General features: G+C 41.5%; 1 protein-coding gene across 1 annotated transcript in view; it reads right to left on the bottom strand.

Annotated features, from left to right (window-relative positions):
* LOC117605063 (nucleolar protein 4-like) overlaps positions 1-13242 on the bottom strand; it is a 116641-nt gene extending 103399 nt beyond the window's left edge. The window contains exon 1 of the mRNA XM_076688395.1: positions 13031-13242. The gene's annotated coding sequence lies outside the window, so the exon portion shown is untranslated. The remainder of the gene's footprint in view (positions 1-13030) is intronic.
* Between the last annotated feature and the right edge of the window lie 1860 nt (positions 13243-15102).

The following is a 15102-nucleotide window of genomic DNA, read 5'->3' as shown; positions in this document are numbered from 1 at the left end:
TTCCCTCTAGCGTGCACCCCTTCCGGCTCTCGTCGTACTTACGCAACCGGTACCCGTTACCGTGTGCATGTCGCGGAGAATACCTGTCTCCGTAAACTGTACCGCCGTTCCCTGTGCGCGGCCGAGTACGTGTGTACGTCGTAACCCCTAAGCCTCACCTTGCGTCAAGCCACCCCTGAGAGCGAGGCCAGAATAGGAGACGGAGCGACAGCCACGGAATAGTCAGGTTGCGATGGTGAAACGGAGGGTGAGGTGACAGTATGACGGAGAGGCAGGGCTCTGCCGAGCTTTCTGTCTCTCGCGTCTGTCCCTGTCCCTCGAACATTTCCCCGTAATTTAGTCGTGAAAGAATACGAAAATGATGATTTTTAATACGTCGACTGTCGCGAAGCTCGTCGATGCATCGAATGTGATTAAAATAATCGAGCAAAAGATTTTTGTTAAAATTGAAATTGAAAACATTCGAGTAATTGGGCGATTAAGGCGATTAAAATATATTTAATGATACGAAGAAGTCTTAAGGGGCTTAAAAATGTTCGAAAGTTTTCGAAAGTCTTGCTAGAATCGAGACAATGTAACTTTGTTGAAGAACTTTAACGTTGCGGAAATACGCGATAGTTCGAGGGGGTTGAGGGGGGTGGCTGCTTTATTCTTTGACCGTGAAACTTTTCCACCGACTCGCGGGCTGCTTCGATTATTATTGGAAAGTAGCGGTCCTTGGAAATCTTGGACGACTTAAATCATAGACTTCGCGAATATAAATATCTCGAGTCTTATGAATAATTCACGAGACGCCAGCCTTGAATATCTGAATACCTTAATTGGTTTAATCAGGAAAAATTGCGTTATTATCTTGTATCTGAATAAATACGTCGCCTTATGTTGATTAAACGATTAGCCTGAACACGGTGTCCCTTCAAATTATCTCGAATCTATCCTTTTACGCTATGTTAACTCCACTAATTATATCGAAAGGGACACAAATAAATGAAATTAAACGTATCGGATGCTCTCGAAACTGAAATTCGCGAGATCGAAAGTGTCTTAAATTCCCGAGTAACGTTTAATAAAATCACCTGTCCTTAGGCGAAAGACTCGCTGGTAAACGATGCACACGTTTAAAAGCGACGCATAGGAAATAGCGCGCGAACTTTCGTTGTGCGTGTTGCGAGAGGAGGGAAGAAGACAAGGGGTGAGAGAGGTGGTACAATATTCTCTATGTATTAGCCACGTATCCGGCACATAGGCTATCCGAGCACATGGAAGTAATGTTTGTAAGGTGTAATACATAGGCTCTGGCTTACATACGCTCGCACACGTTTACCTTGGCACACACATATATACGCAGAGCTGCATCAACGGACTTACTAAGGGGGTGTTGTAGTCGAGAGGGAAAGCGGGCTGCGAGGGGTCGAAGGGAGGATGGGCAGAAGGTCCCAACGCGGCTGACACACAAACAACAGAGCCACCACCTCCTACGCTCTCCCCGACCACCCACCTTCGACTCTACCCGGCCAAACCACCCTGTGAAACCCACCCCATCCGCCACCCCTAACCAGCATTAGGTACAGCTGAATTACACACTGCGAGGCCGAGACAGAGGTTCGCGTGGAAAATATGAAGAAACAGGTAAAGCTTTTCTTTCTCCTCTTGTCCCGATAACAAGACGATTTTCCTATAAATCTTCGCAATTTTTTATTCGATCCAATATACAAATTGGGGATAATTTTCTACTTTGTTCTACAATTTAATAATGAATAAAAACTTTGTACGGTTAGGATATTTGATTTAAGACATCGAGATTTTAAAGGGTGAGACTAGAATTTATATTTCAACTCGAGGCGGGCTGGAAGTTGCAGAAAAGTTTCGGTTGTTTGTAATCGCGAACAGAACGGGGTGGATTTCGCGGACAGATGGAGAGCGAAAGTTCGCGGAGTTCGATCGGACGTGGATCGATCTGGTGGCTGGTAAAAGCGACCAAAGTTCCACTGTTGTCGCTCAAAGTTTTCACTGTTCAAGTTTTCCCCGTTGAACAGTCACGAATGGGGGAAAAATGTTGTTCGATCAGCTTCAAAGGTTCGCGTTCGGGATAATTAAGCTTGAAAAATCGGTCGGAATATCTCGCGTTTCCAGCTATTTATCAGCGGCTATCGTGAATCCGTCGATGCGGAATCAGTTCGAATCAACCGCACGCTGTCGAGTAATATTTTTTCGAAATGCAAAAACGTGAAATCGAGAAAATACGCGAGTACGAGACTACGCGATTCATGTGATTTTCCCGTGCTGGCAAGGGAAACTCTATTGCCGGCCATCGAATTTTCCGGGAGTTTTGAATTCATCCTGCGAGGCTCGAAACTGAATGAAATCAAAGTTTGAATGAAACAAAATGCGATGTACTTGAATCGCGAAGAGTACTTTCCCTGCTCGTTCAACGAAAGACTGCTCTTGAGCTAAATACAGTTGAATGGCGGAAGCGAATATTGGGGTGAAATTAGGGTGTCATATAAAAAGTTCGAAGAATTTTAAAAAAATCAACAATAAATTACTAAGAGCATTAACGAATACATGGATACTGTATAACCGGAAAGAAGCCTTCAATTTATGTAACAATGTAAATCTCCGACGAATTTACAGCGAGCTCGTTTGTGCAGCAAGGGTTTAGCGCAATAATTTAAATATTAAAAGACAAAACAGGAGGGTACCTCGAGTATCTCCGTGATATGGATATAAATTGTTGAATCATCGCCGAAACTGTGGACTGTGATATAAATAACATATTCAACGGGAGTATAAAAAGTCTCTAACGACGTGGAGGTACAGAAACGAGTGTGAACAACGAAAAAGCCAGTTAATACCGAAATTCGCTCTCAGTACGTACAGTATCGTTCAAAATTCTTTGGACACTTTTTCAATTAATTTTTATATAAACATTGATTATAAGGAATTTACATTTTCATTGATACAAGTGTCTCATGGAGGGGATAGTAAAGTTCACTACCCCCCATAGAAATTCAGCAAAGTACCATCGTACCACCGTAAGATCCTCTCTTTTCCATCAAGATCGACTTTTCTTTTTCTGAGAAGAGCAAAACGATGCTCATCGTTATTCTTCCCCACGGTTAAAGCAGCACGAAGCGAGTCCAAGCGATTCCCCGAGCTCCTCGTTCTCAGCCATAGAGGGGGGGTGGGATTTCACATAGATTTCGCACGTTTCAATGGAACAAGGCACGCTGATGTCAACCTACCTGCGTTGCTTGGGTTCAACGCACCTCTAAAGCAACCACACCTCTACCCACCCTCGATGGAACGTTCACTACCTTCCCCTCTATTTCACCCTCGTCGACCGAGCTCGCCACCTCACCTACCTACCACGCCGCCTACCCTACCACCCTCCAACGACCTCCATCCCTGTGAACCCTCTAACCACTCTACCAGCCGACCCTATATCTACCGTCGTACCCGCGTACGCGCGGTTCTACCTACATGTTAGCCCCATGTTATATACCAGTCGGTTACATACGCGACCTCGGTATATAGGCGAGTAGTATGGTATCAAAATGGACGCGAGCTACACTGGTAGATATAGTGGTAGATACAGTGGTAGATATAGATATACACCCGGCTACACGTACGACCGTGTGTCTGTACGCGATGGCTACGGGACCCCGGTATCTATCCGTTATAACGCGTGGACGCATATGTGCGCACCCGTAGCTTCGATGCACACGCGAGAGAAGCCGCACCACGTACGCGGGGTACACGTAACCAAGTGGCAAGTGTATGTGTGGACGCGGCCACAGATACGAGCGGGCAACGGAATATCGTGGACGGATGGGTGGGCGGAGGATGGGTGGACGGGCTGATTGTAAACGCAGAATTGGGCTCCGACTTGCCGAGGGAACACGGGTACGCGCTGATAATCACAGGTAGCGATGCATCGCCATGAAATTGGGCCCCTGTCCAGGATTCTGGCTACCCTAAAGGGACTTTGAAATATGGTCACGGTTGGCCGGACACACGACACAGCCTCGGCCCTAGTTCTCCTCTAGTGCTTCAGCCACCGCTCTGTTCTCGACGTACTCCTCGTCTGGTCTCGATAATCCGCCACCAACAAATATAGGTCGTCGTCGTCGACGTCGTCGCGCATCCCGTTATCTATGTCCCTGTGTGTGTCACGCGTGTGTCGGCTGGAATTTTAATGGGTCGCGAGGCGAGCTTAGGGCGGGTCGCGGTCGTGACGAGACACTCGTGACAGCTGCTACGGCTCGAATCTGTGTTTTTATTGTTACCACTCTGATCGACGAGAGCTTGATTGGCGGATCGTGAAAATGTTGCAACTCTTTCGGTCTTATTAGTAGTTAATGAAAGATGCGGGTGAAAGGGATGTGGATTCTATTGGGATTCGACGCTAGTTAATCAGTGATTATTTACGGCTCAAACGCGTGTCTTGAATAAAATATTTTCATGCGATTGAAAAATATTTGCGATGCTGATTTATCGCTGGAGGGGAAAGTGGAAAAAAACTTAGCTCAAAATTTTTGTTACACCCCTGCACAAAACATTCGACGTATTCGACTGAACATATTTATATCTTGATATCTGTTAAACCAAACCGAGCCTGTTTTTTGCACTGGGTGCACGTTCGCAAATAATCTCGTGGTGATATTTAAAACTTCACCATTCATATTTTAACCGGACAATAGAGCTGGTACAGACCACGTAAACATTGATGGTCGCGGAGTATCGACCGACCGGGCGGCGAATATTTTCGTAAATATTTGAAGATTTTGCGGCAATTAATTGCCTGACGGGGCAAAACAACCACTTCTATATTACATAAACGATACAGGAAACGAATTATAACAATGTATGTTTGTTTTCATAGATCTAACACATTGTCATTTGTGACAGTGGACAATGCCCCAAGTAATCAATGTCAATTTGTGATTTAAAAAATTAATTTTATATCATATTTATGAAATATAATTCGATTTTTTGCATGGTTTCATATGGCTACTTTGTGCTGCAGGGTTGAAAAGACAAATTTTCAAGTGTTTTAAAGTTCGTAGGTGGACAGAAGCGTAACGTCTGGTCCTGTACATTTTCGGAAGAGTCGTTTCAATCAGAAACCTAATATTCTTTTCCAATTTCAAGCGAATCGATCTGGCGGTCTGGTTGAAATTCCCTTTACCACCAGCTACCAACCCACACGAGGCCAGTGTGTACACGATAAACCGATACCACCCCCGCGTACATGCGGTTGCACACATTCCACGTGAAACGTAACTAATTACCGATTCCGTTATTGTAAAAGTAACCGCTCGTTACTATGCATCGGCGTCTTTTAAATTCAACAGAAATGTACGAAATATCAGTTGAACAGGCTTCTCGAATTCATGAGTTTCTATGTGGGCTAGCTTCCCATGAGTTCGTTGTTATTCTCTTTGGACTTTGATCAAGCTAATTTAGTGCATTTTTAAAAGTGTCTTGTAACGTCGAAAGTTATCCTAAGTGAAAATTTTTAATTACCAATTGATTACCAAATAAATTTTTAATTGAACAGCGGAGCCTGGGTCAATATTAACTGAAAGTTCAATGTTCAATGTACATATAATTTATTAAAAAAATAATTTTTAAAGAAACCGCGTAAGATTTAGAAAATGAACATAATATAAATTGGGTCTCTCTCCATGGTCCGCCGTCCGAGGATTAACTATAATTTTCTCTTCGATTAAATAAACATCGAACATTCCACGTTATTTTATATTTGAAATCGAAAAATCAATACGAAATATCCATAAACGGATATACCATCCCGATCCCGTGGACACGTGGAACGGTATAAAAAGGAAGGGTTAGAATTTCTAACGCCGTACCGGATACCGGCCTCGCCTCGAACTTTCCCAACTTCGTTAGCCGAGATTACGGGTACGCGTCGTCCCCTAAAGGGGATTAAAAAATTAACAGGTGTACGCGATGTATCTATATTCAGCTGTACCCGTTGCCTCGTACACTTTATCTTACCATCCGTGTGACGACACCTTCGCGCTAGGTGTGCCGAGGTAACTCCCTTTTCCCGGCAGCAAGGGTTCCGTTAATCTAGGGTCCGTGGGATGGTTACGGCGGATGGAGGGGCAGCGGGGGTTTTGATGGAGAAGCAGAAGAGCAAGAGGCGAGGGTGAAAGCGGTGGCGCGCGGAGCGAGAGGGGAAGCGTAAAGCGGAGGACCTGACAGCGAAAGAGGAACCAAGGGAAACGAGAAGTTGTCCGAGGGAGAAAGAGTACGGCCAACGGCCACGGAACCGACAAAGATAGCGCGAAAAGTGATAGCAGAGAGATGTGGAGCGAGCGAGGGACGGGCAGAGGGAGGGAGCGGAAGAACGAAAGGGGTTCCAGGACTGGGGGTTCTTGATAAAGGTGGGGTCGGTAGATCCGTTGATGAAGGTTCAGGCCAGAGGGTTGCTCCGCTCTTCTACTCTGATGGCTCGAGGGGGGGCGGTGGGCGAGAAGGAGGGCGGCAAAGTCGGTGGCAGGGTCGGGTATAGAGGTGGAAGAAGACTAAGGGTGGGTCCGGTGCGGTCCAAGAAGCACTGATTCATCCTGGAGTTATGCCCCTGACGGTCAAGGAAGATATACAACGACGATGTATTTTCACTGAGACCCTCTTTCTCTCTTTCGCCTCACGGCCTTTGCATCGAGCTGTCGCCCTCTTCTTTGCTATCCGACCGCTCAAAGGCACTGGGGATGAAGACGAAAAAGGAACAGGGTCGATGCAGCCACTGTCGATAACAAGGACGAGATACGTGGATGTCTGCGCGTGTGAAGTCGAAGGTGTCAAAATTAATAAGGACCACGCCATTAGTGACCACAATCTGATGTTCTTGAATTACTTCTAACAATATCGATCAAAATCATTATTCTTTCCACTATTAATCAACTATATTTTACCTAAACAAATTAATGAATAGCTGAACTGATTTCAGGGCTGTTATTCATATTTAGTCTGGTCCTTTAATCCCCTAAGATTATGTAGGTCACCGTTATGAACCTTAAAGAGAACGCTTGGACATTCTCTCGTCCGGAGAGTTCGATCGTTCGGCTAATGTTTCTGAGTATCTTAATTAGGCGACGACAGGTCAGATAAATGATGCACCGTCGTCGAAGCATTGTCGGTGAAATTCTCTCACGGATTTTTTTAATCTCCTTACTTCCTCGCTTCGGCTATCGGGGTAATTAGCGTCAAGGTGAAACTTTAAAGAATGATTAGGCACACAGAGGCACCTGTGGGGATCTCGACGGAGCGAAGGGTTGAAGTAGTAAAGAAAGGATCGTAACCGCAACGAAAATTTTCACCCTACTTGGTTTAATCTAAGGTACTTTAAAGTTCGCGAAGGACACGCGTGTGCTTTTTCTTGGTAAAGTGGTTAAAATTATTTGAATCTTTAAAGAAAATAATTGTTTATAGATTTATGAACGATTTAATGAATCAATCGGAGGGATGGTATAATTTTTCGCTAAAGATAGAAAAAGAAATCCATATTTCTCCGATGACAAAGACATCACTCGGCCACGAGGAAGGACAGAAAACATTTTCACCCTCCCTAAGTGTGCTCACGGAGAAATGGTACGAGCATTCCATCTTGAGCTAAAACCGTGCTGCACGTCAGAGCATTGTGCGTTTGTGTGGGTGCGAGCTATAGGGTGGCAGGGTGTTTGGAAGACGAAGAGGACCACGGAGTTTCGGAACACCGCATCACTCTGCTCTGTTGCCAACCAAGGGAAAGATATGAACCTGCAGTACTCGAGTAGAATTTCTACGATTTATTCGAAAATTATTCCGCAAATACTGCTACTATTGAAACAATAGAAAATATCTAAAAAAACATATTTCACTCCATAAAACTTGTGCCAAATACTAAGAGAAATACTCTTCGATACTTTGTAAAAAATTGCATATTATAATAGAATTAATTTTTCATACTCTAAAATGCAAGCTAAGCCTATCAGGGTATGAAAAAAATTAAAAAAGAAACCGATACGTGTTTCCTGCAATGAACGAAACTCGACGAGGAATAGACGAGCGCAGCAGGGTAGTAAAAGGCCCGCGGGGGGTGGTAATAAGAGTAGCCCAGCCTCGTTCCATTACACGCGTTATCAAGGCTCGCGTGAACCGTTTATTAATAACGAAGGAAAGCTAATATCACCCCACTGATTCCGTTGCAACCCCTCGGCATACCATCGAGCCCCGTGCAACACGGAATTCCTCCGGCGAACTTCGTTTTTCTTGAACGTGTGTGCGTCACGTTTATATCCGTCGCTACCCTCGGCCGTCTCTCGGGCGCCTTTCCACCCCCCCGAACGCTCGCCCCTCGAGAAGGTCGGACGAGGGGGTGGATATCTCGGCGTCCTGTCCGTAATATCCCTAGCCCTGCTGCTTCCAGCACTCTCTCCCTCTCCCTTCTGCGTCCCTTGCCAACAAGAGGCCATGAGCCAGCCCACGTTCACCCCCGGGGCCGGAGAGAGTTAGGAGGGTTGCCTGGCGCCCTTCTACCTCCCCTCGCCGTCAACCCCTCGCGCCTTCTCACCCCCTTGACGGCACATAAAGTGCGGACGGTTAGGGGCCGATGGTTTCTAGGGGGGTGGCGGTTCGGTTAGAATGGAAACGGACCGCAAGTGTACGAATATCTAGTATGCTAAGGAAATGCGGGGGTGAGGTCTGATTTCGTTCGGTATTTATTTATCGTAATACCGGTTGCTTCCTTCGCAATGTTTCCTTTAACCCTTTGACTACTATGGACGCACATGTGCCGTCTTGTTTATCTTAATCATAATCGAATAACAGTTATCAATGCATATTACTAATTACACATCATATGTTATCAGATTATAATGATATGATAAAACAATGAAAAAATGAATTAAGAAATTAAATTCAATAGAAAAGAAAAATGATAAGTGTCATTGATTTAATTCTTATTTCGCACACGCAAAACGATTAAGTCTGGAGTACTCAGCAGGCAAAGGGTTAAATTGAATCACTGGTCCTTCAAATCAATTATAAGTATTTCCTTTCAAAATCAAAAATGATTGACAATTAAATTCTCGACTTTTTGCAAAGATAATAACAAATATAACGAGATGTTATTGACTCGAATGAAGGTAGTTTAAGTAGATTAATTAACTTAATTAAAAGAAAGATATTTTCATAGAAAGATGTTACGTAATTCTAATTTTTGGAACTTGTAACATCGAAAATTTCTTTACATCTGTATTCTATTAATACCTTACATAACCACCCGTTCAATACCGAGTTATTGATTATCTTAATCACTCCCTGAAATTACAGGCGGCCGCGTTACCTGGAAATTTGACATAATTACGTTCGAGCTATCTCGGTCGTCCTACGGTCCACCAAGTGAACCACAGATGATACACTAATGCCTGTACGTGTGAATTTGACCGCGTTTAGTAATGTTATATACACAGTTCCAAACTGATTAATCGAATTGACAGTCGTACTTCAAGTAAATCGTTCTATATTCAATTTTAAAACAAATCAATCGATATTCATTTTTTTAAATAAGTATCCAACAAAATGATCGTCAGAATTATGAATGAAATACGATAAATATGAACATCACGTAGAATCATCAAAATGTTTATACATATCTGCTTTCTTATTCTCATTCTACTTCTTGACGGCTCGTAAAGTGAGGACAGTTAGGGGACCGATGGTTTCACGTGGTAGTCAGGTCAAAATGAAAAGCGACCGCAAGTGTATACACAGATCTCTACGTTCGTGTGCCAGCTTACGTGTCTGGCAAATGATTTTGTAGCCGTTGTCGTAAACGTAACCAGGAATGCGTCCTGAGGCGGCTGCGAGTACCCTTTGTCACCGGGCAAACGATTAAATTGCACGTCCTCCAGGAACTGCTGATGTACAATATCACTGATGTCTGGCTCAGGTTGCCCTTCGTCGAGGTATAATAACGAGAAAAGGATTTTGAATCGTTTCTTTTTTTTATTTTCGTGGTTCACCTGACATTTTGATTAGTTTCTTTCTATGAGATTTTTATACCTTGCAACTTTTTCCAATTTGATGCTTCGTCATTTACAAAATTTACCTCAATCATTAATAATTCGACAATCTTTTGAAACATACTAAATATTTCATAATTAAGCTGATAGCAAAATTTGTATGTCAAGTGTCAAATTACTGTTCATACTTTTTAGCGTTTCGTTGAGATTGAAATCGATATATATTTATTGTTAAATACAGGAAATTAAATGAATTTTAAACAAGATTTAGACAGAAATCAGTTTTGCTATCTGAGAATATATTTTTCATTTTGTACGATGCATAAATTATTTGTAAGCTAACTTCTTCTCTTAGGATTTTCTAACTAATTAATCAGATTATCAGGTTTATTTTAAAATTGCATAAACATCGATTGTTCGTTACTAACAATAAAACCTCCCTTTCAGAAAAACAACTCGATCCTCCTCGGCATGGAACATCGAGAAATTGAAAACATCCCTAAAGGTATCGCGTTACGTTTACAGAAAGTGAAGTCGAACGGGGGTAAATAAAAACAATCGTCGTGGAATCTTATCTGGGAGCATAATTGACGTGTCCATCCGCAAGTATCCAATATCAGTAATTACTGGGACATGTTTATCGTCCGGCGAGAGGGGAAAATCTAATCGCTCTAGGTGACTCCCTCTCATTTTCCATCTTCGTAGTTGGCTTCGCGTGTAAGGGGATTATGAGTACAAGTCGAAAAGGGTCTTTTGGTTAATGTATTGTCCCTGCTGTGCATGTCCAGTGGAAAGAACGATCGTGTCAGTTCTAGGTATATATAAATAATATGAGGGTAACTAGTTATTTGAAGAAAGATATGAGGGTATATTTGAACTCTTACTAAAAGAAATTATATATTATTGCAAGATAATTAGCGGAAATTGGAGACTTGTTTTTAAAAATAATTTTCTGTTAAATATTTGTTTTATAGTTCAGGCATTGAATAATGGCTTTATTTTACAGCGTTTTAGAATAGCTTGCTAAGAATGATATATTGAATATAACAAAGTTACTTAATTACAATAGACGCTTAATAACTTCTCATTTCCGCAACTCGAAATGCGAGGAATTATCGAGCGTATATTGTACTTTTTTAATATATTACAAATAATGTGAAATAGCAAATACAAAGTTTGAAATTTGAAATTTTTAAATTAATAATTTCTATTCCAAATAATTAGAGGTTCAATACGTTCCATAAGAAATGCCCATTTTCCCTGTGCCAATCAACGTGTTAATTTTGAAAAAGAAACGCCGTTAAATAATGCCAAAGTCACCAAGTAAGTTTCGAAAAGCCAGTAACCAAGGGATCTTTTAATCACCATGAAAAGCAGGTGATCCCATTGACGGTTAGCGAAATCCCGAGCAAGATATCTACGCCGATATGCCGGTACCCAATATCAGTAATTCCTTCGTGGCAGTTTCACCAAGTTTCTCCGGTCACCCTCGTCCATAAAGCGTTTCTCTCGTCTCCGTCGCGTAGGAGGAACAAGCGGACGGAATAGTAGACGAGGGTGTAGGACGATGGAAAGGTTGAACTAGGAGAAGGACAGAGTCATAGACACGTCGGATGTACCGACACGAGAGAATCACAGTGAGAGAGAGTGCGAGAGAGATATTAGTTGAAACGAGAGAGGGAGAAACAGGGTGAACAGGCGCATCCCCTTGTGCCGATCCATACGCACCCCAATATCGCCCCCGGGCCGTGCAATCACGGAATACAGAGGATGGGATGAGATCCGGCCAAAGAGAGGGATGGGTGCTCGGATGGGACGCGCTGCAACGGGGGAGAGGGTGGCGGCGGTGAGATTCACCCATCCGCCACCACCGCCACCCTCCCATCCCCCGGTGCCGCCAATTGTGCGTCGTTGACAGGCCTGCATCGGGGGAAAACTTATTGTTGCGCGCGGAAAACCAAAGAGAAACGCTTTCCCCGGGGGAACAGCGAGCGCCAAAGTTACGGATTAAATGCTTCGCGATAGGGGTGAGGACGACTCCCTGACTTCCTTCCTCATTCCTTTGGAATCCCGTCATTCTTCGAACGGTTACTCGATGCACTATTTATGTTCGAATTATTTCGCGTTTGCGGGACACCAGCCATGCCGATTCACGATTTATAAGCATCGATACGGGGGTAAGACAAATCGAACAGCGAGAAACGAAAGGCGGATAGAAAACTTGTTGATTAGAAAAACAATTCAATGAGATATATTTTCTCTTCTAGTATGATAGATATCATTTCCTGATCAGGAATTTAATAAAAATTAATTTTCATTCGCAAATTTTTTTATCACTAATAAATAAAATCAAGTGTATTTCGTTTCAATTGACAATACGGTTGTTTAATTAATTAGAAGAAGTTCAATGAGGTTCTGGTACATTTTCTCTTCTAATCTAATAAATATCATTTCCTGATAACGTATTTAACCAAATTCCTAATCACTAATATACAGTTAATTCAATAAATAAAATTACGTGTGTTTCGTTTCGATAGATTGACACAAGATATTGTTATTAAAATCTAAAAATGCACCGAACAATACGTAACAACAAAACTAACAATCCAAACGGCGGGTTCGAATGAAATTGGCTCGAAATATAAGTGCAATAAAACTCCCTCTGCTTTACCTTGTAACAAAGCTCGAAATTGTTTGAAACATTATTGAACCTCGAATTTCAGCATCGAAATTATTCGAATATCAACGGAGAAAATATCAGGCTGCACGGTATTGTTCGTATTATTATTGCAAAATTAAATCTTTCCATGGGAAAAATTTCGTCGTTGCGTTTACAAAGCAATTTCATCCGCCCCCTTCTCCTCCCGTTCGTCGCTTCGCGCTTCTATTCTCCCGGCGTATCGGCACAAAAGCAGATGTCAAACTTGGTAAATTGAATGAAACTCCGCGAAGCGACGTAAGGAGGTACTGTTTCAAGGAAATTTACTACTTACCTTTTACACGAGCCGTATACTCCTCGGCAAACATATCTCCGCGATGGGGAGGGTTGAACAGCACAGGATGAAACGGAGTACGTCAACATTAACGTGGAAGCTTCTTCTCGCGGATTTATGGCGGATGTTCCTTTCGAATTTTACGAGTTAGACGAGCTCGAACAGGTGCACGCAGCCGTCGCGATACATTTTTAAGCGTTTCCTCTATCTTTAGCCGATTTTCCCCTGTTTGACCTGATTCCCGTTATCTCGGATAACCTCACTTTGTTAGTCCATTAGATTCCGCCAAACGAACACAAATAACTATATTAGTTATAACTGATATAGGGCTAATAACTAATCTAATGGACTAACAACGTGAGGTTATCCGAGACAACGAGAATTAGGTTAAACAGGGAAAAATCGTGATTAATAAATCACAACAAACGCGTTGACCGAACGAACACATGCTGAACAGCGGAAAGATCGTCGTGTCGAAAGGAAACAGAGGTGGGGGGAAGCAGGTACAACACCAATCATAGTGTCCATTCGTCTAGTGTATTTTATAATCTCATATAAATTATTGAAATTCTAAATTATTGAATATTCTTTTAATGCTTATTATTTTATTATTATTTATTATTTATTATTTATTTATTTATTTATTTATTATTATTATTATTTATTATTTTAATGCTTTTATTAAATAATTAAATTTATGATATTTGCTGCAGTTAAACTTGGACTCCAGGGTTAGTGCTTTTTCACTAGACTATCGAACGGACACTATGATCGATATTGTATTTACGTATGATCGTCCTGCTGGAAGGCGACCGTTGTGTTTCATCGTCATACGTAAAATGCGAAGATTTTCAAAAAAAAGTAAGTACTATAGAATAAAATAAAATATTATAATGCAACGAATATTATGTAGAGGATACCGTTACAGAGCGACGCGAAAATCAATACGGGAAAATGTGCAGGGAACAGAAATTCAAATTGAAACTATAAATTAAAAATAAAACTTCCCATCGCCAAAATGACCAGCTCGTTCACAGTAGAACGATTTTCGAGCTCGTATCTCGGCGTGTTAAATTTATTTATTATTCATTCGGGATGCGACGAGATCAAGAGGAAAACGCTTACTAATCAATATCAAGAAAGAAAATAACATTTTCCGTGATATGGTTCTATCCTTTGGAAATTATATTAATATACGGTTCATAGAATTTTTTATTCCAACTAGATGATGGAGCATCAAATGCGTCGTTGGAACTCGTGACGCATCATGTGTGTGTGTCATATTAAATTTATTTATTATTCGTTCGGGATGCAACGTGATCAAGAGAAAAACGCTTACTATTAGGTTGTAACATAAGTTCGTTCCGTCTTTTAATTATTTTTACAATGATTTATTTGAATTGTTACACATACGCAGACACATCATGAGAACCTAACCTTTAAACTGACGTATGACACTTGGTTGCGTGAAATTGTTTACGAGTTGAAAATACTATATCACGCTACCAACTCAAAAAACGGGACGACTTGTATTACAACCTAATAATTATCATTCGCAGCTCGTGTAGTACATACATATGTGATTAAATTGTGTATTAGGTATCAAAAATACAACAAACAGAAAACAAAGTTGAAGAGAAGACCGGAGTCATGACTTCTGACATCATTTCCATATTATTGTCTTCAGAAATGCGTAAGCTGAAAATATATACCCTATTTTGTCGATACAGATACGAATTAAAACAATATATTTATTAAATAACATAATTTTTTAGCAAACAATGTTTAACAAACATAATTTTGTATCAACAAATAATTTATTAAATACCATTAATATCTTATGTATTTTTCTATCTTTTTTCTTATTTCGGTGCTTCAAAGTGAAAAAAATAATTTTGATCTTATTTGACTTTATTTCAATATGGCGTTGCTAATGTTCAACGAATCTTTCCGTTCTTTTAATGTTAAAGTTTCTAAGCAATTCGAAGTTTCTACCAATGCCTGTGATTGGTCGTTCCATTATGGCGTCCTCTTATTTAAACCAATCAGATTCATCGTTACAGGATATGACT

The sequence above is a fragment of the Osmia lignaria genome, chromosome 5, assembly GCF_051020975.1.
Source record: "Osmia lignaria lignaria isolate PbOS001 chromosome 5, iyOsmLign1, whole genome shotgun sequence".
NCBI lineage: Eukaryota > Metazoa > Arthropoda > Insecta > Hymenoptera > Megachilidae > Osmia > Osmia lignaria.
Note: the sequence above shows the minus strand (reverse complement) of the source record. Positions and strands in the feature narration are given on the sequence as shown.